This window comes from Pipistrellus hanaki (assembly GCF_964339955.1).
Source record: "Pipistrellus hanaki genome assembly, chromosome: X".
In the NCBI taxonomy this organism is placed as follows: Eukaryota; Metazoa; Chordata; class Mammalia; order Chiroptera; family Vespertilionidae; genus Pipistrellus; species Pipistrellus hanaki.
This window is the reverse complement of record NC_140524.1, coordinates 83,518,884-83,525,548: the sequence shown is the minus strand read 5'-3', so window position 1 is coordinate 83,525,548 and position 6,665 is coordinate 83,518,884.

The window sequence follows — 6,665 nt, the reverse complement described above, 5'->3', positions numbered from 1 at the left end:
GGAATGCCCAGTTGCTACAATGTGTGGTGACTACAAGGGGGCAGATGCTCAAGGCAGAAGCTGCCCCCTGGTGGTCAGTGCACTCCCACAGGGGATGCACTGCTCATCCAAGAAGCTGGGCTCCCAGCTGGCGAGCCCAGTGGTGGTGGCAGGAACCTCTCCTGCCTCTGCTGCAGGCAGGTGGTTAGGAGCAAGGGGTACTGGACTTCGAGAGCGGGTAGGGCCTGAGGGACCCTCCCAGTTCCTCTAGTAAAGAATAAAAGCGCATCTTATATATGCAAAAGGAACTACCAATAATTTAACTAATTGCCTAAGCAAAGCTCAATGCCCTTTAATGGAGGATCACTCTCCACACTGTATCACAATGTCCATCATGCAATTAAAAAAAAAATTCATCATATGGAAATAGGAAAATGCATTCCATAACCAAGATCTGGAAAAGAATGTCAATGTCCATTATAGGAAAACTACTCATGCATGGGTTCACACATGTAAGAGTTTCTTCTTCAATCATAGTCCTATCTTTGCTTTTCGTGTCTCTGACCATTTATTCAGCAGCTAGTGGAAGTATTTTCTGGAAAATAGCTATATCCTTTCATCAAATGTATTTTCTTTTTGCTGAATCTTCAATAACAGGTTGCTCATGGTATCCCCAAAATCATGTCACTTATTCAGCAAATTGGAAATAGTGATGATGAAATAGTTAGGATATCTAACTTGAATATGGGTTTTATGAGGATGGTACTATGTCATTTTTCTTTCTATTTATATATTAAATGTATTGGGGTGACATTGACTAATAAAACTATGTGGGTTTCACAGGTACACTTCTATAATATACCATCTGCATATTTTATTGTTTGTTCAACACCCCAAGTCAAGTTTCCTTCCATCACCATAGTACTATGGCATTTCCCCCCAGTATGAATCCTTTAAGTTTCTGATGAGTGCTGAAAATGGATTGGTATCCTCCCTTCACACTTTAAATCTTCTACTATGATACAAGTTTAAAAACAGGTTCAATCTAGCTGTAGTCATAGATCTCTGACACAGATGTGTCCACTAATACCTATGTATCTGTTAACATCTTCATACAATAGGTATTTTTATTAATTTTTCTTCTTTATTAATGCTAATTACCAATCCTATAGCTCACTAGCTAATTTTCTAATATTTTCTCCCATGTACTGTTCCTTTGTCCATCCTTGACAAATCCATGAGCATATAATGACTTTCTCTTCTCTTTTCTAAGTGTTGATTAATTTTAACCTCTTTCTACCAAGGGACATTTACTACATGTAGTATTTAAAAGTTTATAGGTAGAATTCCAGCAAATAAACTACAAGCTTAAAAGCTACTTAATAAACTATTTCACTTGTTCTGATCCTGTTCTTTCTACTGCTTTAGGGAAGACTATTGTGCTTATTTTCTGTAGTAAATATTTTTAATTATTTTAGGCATATCAGAGAGAACATCAGATAAAGTCTAAATTCCTTATACTAGTAAATTCATGTTTCTACAATCTAAAATAAACCATATTTTCAAATTTCAGATGCTTCCCTAATGCTATATATTACCATAACTGCTAACTAATTACCATCCTTTCCCTCCAACCACAGTGTTTTAACATCATTACTCTCTAGAGTCCTAAAAATTTCAAGGGTCAACTCAAAAATCATCACCTCCTAGAAGCCTTCCCTTCTATACCTCTCCCTCTGCCCATTTTCTCTCCATCCAAATTGCAATGAACTGTCCACATATGTCTTGATATAATCACTAAGTTGGTATTATTTACATAAAATGTAAGTAAGTTCAGTATATGAAATATCTCAACAACTAGATATAAAGAACATGCAAATGTTGATGATATCTTATATTTCCTTATATCCCCAATGTGTAACAAAGTATCTTGCACTTAATGTCTCCTTCTCCCCACATATGCATGCTGATAAAAATGTTGTTATATTAAGTCATGGCAAAAGCCTACACTTTAGAAAAAATTAATTTATCTCGTGTGTTTAAAACAAACTTACAAATAAAATTAAGAATGAGAAACTAAACCTTTTCTAAAATTTTGGTTTATTATCTTCAATAGTCAAATAGAAAATACCTACTTTTAACAACATAACATGCTTATTTTCTCTTACTTATTTTTCAGTTCTTCACAACTTTTTCTAACCAAAAGCAATTTTAAAGTTCAAGACTATAATTATAAGATGGTTAAAGACTATAATAAGATGATTAAAGATACTGTAATTTATTTCAATAAATTATCTTAGTAGTACAGCTCTATAACTTTAGTGATTTGCTTTTTTTCTGCACAGAAGCTAAAGGATAGCTTTATAGTAATAATATTGATAGAACTTATACATAGTTACTGATAAAATTGAAAGCCCTGTGCTCACTCTGTGTTCAACTGTTTCTCATCAGATGTGTGTATTTTTTTTCCCTGTAATCCCTGATCTGCTGCATCTCGGTAGTCTATCCAGGTTTCAAATGATCTTTACTGAATGTCACTTTTATTCAGTGTTTAGGATTCTCTTATCTGCTGTTTAAATCTAACTTATTTAGTTGCATTTTTCCTGGAAGAAGCATGTTAATAAAGTGAGGAATATTGTTTTGTCAGTTTCCCATTGGGAAGATAAAACTCAGTAATCTTTTTGCATAGCAGAAATAAAAATGGACAAATGCAGTCAAGCCAGAACAATACACAGGAGATTTCAATTTGATGTCCTATAAAGGCCATGGAAAGAAGATGCATGTATTCTCTCTGCTCAACAATTTAGATATAATCAAGACAAATTGTACATTTATATGAAAAGGCATAGTAGATAAAACAGGATATTTGCTTTCACTTTTCAGATGCTTCTAATGCAGGGATAACAGAAATATATTTCAAAGTATAACCTATTTTTATTTTTAAAATATATATTTTATTTATTACAGAGAGAAAAGGAGAGAGGGATAGAATTATCAATGATGAAAGAGAATCATTGATTGGTTGCCTACTGTATGCCCCACACTGGAAAACAAACCTGCAACCTGGGCATGTGCCCTGACCCAGAATAGAACTGTGACCTCCTATTTCATAGGTCAAGGCTCAACCACTGAGCCATGTCAGCCTAGCAATTTTAAAAATCCTTTATCACAATACACTAAGGCCTCTCAAAGAGAAATTTTGCATATTTTTAAAAACTAAATTGAATCATGCCTTTCAAGTTCAACTCCTATGCTTTCCAAGATCCATAATCTACCATTAACATTCAATGTTAAATAATGATGAGTATCACTCCACATCTAACAATATCCTTTCCCCATTAGCCCTGACCCACCCATTGATAAGTTAAATCCTAGAAGAATCATTAACTCAATTGAAAAAAATAGACCTTTTGTGTTCCTTTTATTCCACTTGGGTAAGATCTGAAAAATGTCCGTTTCTTCTCCAAGCTTTCTTCAAGTCTTGCTTTTAGTAAATTATCATAAAATCCAAACATGGATGAATCAATAGGTTTTAACCAACGTATCAGAAGTGCTTAAATTTAGACAAATAAAAAAAGCATCACAAGTCATCAATGATAAATTAGTTTGTCTGCATTAGTGACATCAGACCAATATAAGAAAGGACTTCATTCTGAGCTATTTAGCCCCTCTAGCATAAGAAGATTCCATTCATTAAAGAAAAAATTTAAAGGACAATATAATGTTTCCATCTACCCACTAAAATTATTTTCTTCTTGCCTTTATCAACTTATTCAATTTTAAAAAATATTTAAGCTGTTTCTTTCGCTCATTTTTTGTTCTGTTTTAGCATGTTTGCCAAATGCAACAAGACTACAGTGTGATAGAAGGATTATAACATAGCTTCCTACCTGAATTTCATCCAAGATTTTGAACCCACAGAAGAACCACTGAAGTTAGGGGATATTTGGGATTTCAAAGGAAGCAATGTGTTGAGAAAAAGGTGGGTGGAGGAATAATTTTAAAATTATAAAATTAGCTTAGTTATAGATACTTCATGAGTCATAGATGAGTAATTAAAATATATTTATTTTTGAATGAATTATAATAGTCTCTCTGCTCTTAGTCACTCTTTCCAACCTTGTCAGAATTTTTCATCAGTGTTTTCTATTTAATACCATGAGCACAAGGAAAACTATAGATGCCATTGGCCTATGGCAGATGGTATGCATGGACACAGAATCAAGTTTATTAAGTTACCTTCAGATTCTACATTCATACATGCTTCACATTGTATAATTTTTTAAATAACAAACAAATATTAAGTTTTGGGGATTTCTTTACTGTTCATTGCTCTTTTCACCCCCAATTTTTCATCAGATTTACCTTCTGTATTCTACCTCTAGAATTCTTAAATACCTATTCCAGAGGTAAAAAAGAGATTCCAGCATATTATAATTTATTTCTCAGAATGATCCTTCCCTCATTGTCTTAACTTATTGATTTTCCAAGAAAGATACCACTTTTCCAAGAGTCCCTCAAAAGTAAATGCTGCTTTTCCTACACCTTTCCCTTCATAAGATTCTGGTTGTTATTACTAAATTTTTCAATGTTTGTTCAAATCTCTCATATAAGTATCTTTGAGAACTTGATCACAGGTTCATTATCCTTATTTTCATCTTTGGATATATTGGTTATTCATCTCCATTTAGGACTTGGATATCTAAACTATAGCCTTTCCAGCAACCACAAATTCTTCCATCAAAATCAAGAATTTTAATGTAGATTTCACTTAGTGTATCCATGTTATCAATTCTCATTCAGTCCTCAATTCATTAAAATGTTTCACTACACTAACAGTTATTGCCAAGGTCACCAATTTCATGCTAATTGCTTAATCTGATATCCACACTTTAGTTATTATCTTATTAAACTTTTCTGCCTGATTTATACTGGAGGCCACACACCTGGATAACTGAAACCCTCCTATGTGAAATTCTGAGACATATTCATGATTTTCTTCTTCTACCTTTTAATTTTCATTTCCTTTCTTTGCTTCTTATAAATCAGAATGTCCAGCATTCCATATTCACATATCATAATTACTCAACCTGTGCATTCTCCTTTTTTGTTTTAATCAAACATCAAGTTGCAGCAATCACCTTTATGCATATTATTCCCCAAATATAATAACAGTCTTTACCAATTTATGAGCCTCATACAGATATAATTTTTCAAAATGGGTCTATTTGAAGGGCTCATGGAAATATAGAAACAAACATATACAAAACTAAATTCATCAACCTTCAGTACTCTTTGCGTACAAATATTCCGGGAGTTGTAAGATCATTGAACCATAATATCATCTAGTTATGAAATTATATAGAAAGATTTGATAAATAATTGTAGAAATTGGATTTACACAGTGTTATACCTAAACCCTTTCTTAATCAACTCATTAGTAAATATTTCAAAGTAAAATCAGTTAGTAAAATGTTAATCCTTATTAGTAAAACCATTATAAATCCTAACTACTAATAAGGACAGACTTCGTGTAATGAAAAGGAAGAAATATAATGTCTAAATCACAAGAAACTACAGTCTTCTCATTCCCAGAACCAATCAGATCTGATTCCATTACTCTGAGGTTGTTTAGAGTCTAGTCAGTATCTACAAAGCACAGTGTGGAAGAATTTTCCTTTCTCTGTGTGTGAGTCAAATTAGTTAATGTTATCTTATAAACAGGGGTTTATGTTTCAACTCTATATATGAATCAATATAATTTGTCTCTATTTCCTACTAACTTTACAAAAATATGTAGTAGAAGCTGAAAAACTTCGAGATTTCCACCACCTTACACCACACACAAGAATAAATTAAAAATGGATAAAATACTTAAATATAAGTCATGAAAACATAAAAATCCTGGAAGAAATTATAGGCAGTAAAATGTCATGCATCTCTCAGAACAATATTTTTCCGATATATCTCCTAGGGCAAAGGAAACAAAGGAGAAAATAAACAATGGGACTACATAAAAATAAAAGGCTTCTGCACAGCAAAAGAAACCATTTAAAAAAAATGAAAAGAGACCCCACTGTGTGGGAGAACATATTAACCAATGATACATCCAATAAAAAGTTAACTTCCAAAATATATAAAACAACTTATACAACTCAACACCAGGAAGACAAACAACCTAATTTTAAAAATGGGCAAAGGACCTAAATAGACAAATTTCCAAAGAGGATATACAGTTGGCCAATAGACATGAAAAAATGCTCATCATTACTAATCATCAGAGAGGTACAAATTAAAACTACAATGATGAATCACTCCACACCTGTCAGAGTAGCTACTATCAATAAATTAACAAACAACATGTGGTGGTGAAGATGTGGAGGAAAGGGAACCCCAGTGCACTGTTGGTGAGAATGCAGACTGGTACAGCCATCGTGGGAAACAATATGGAGTTACCTCAAAAGTTAAAAATGGAACTGCCTTTTGACCCAGTGATCTCACTTCTGGGAATAAATCCTGTGAATCATAAAACAGCATTCAGAAAGAATATGCACTCCTATGTTCAGAGCAGCAATAGTTACAATAGCCAAGATCTGGAAACAGTACAAGAGTCCATCAGTAGATGAGTGGAAAAAAACGCTGTGGTACATTTATACAATAGAATACTAAGTGGTTATAAAAAGAAT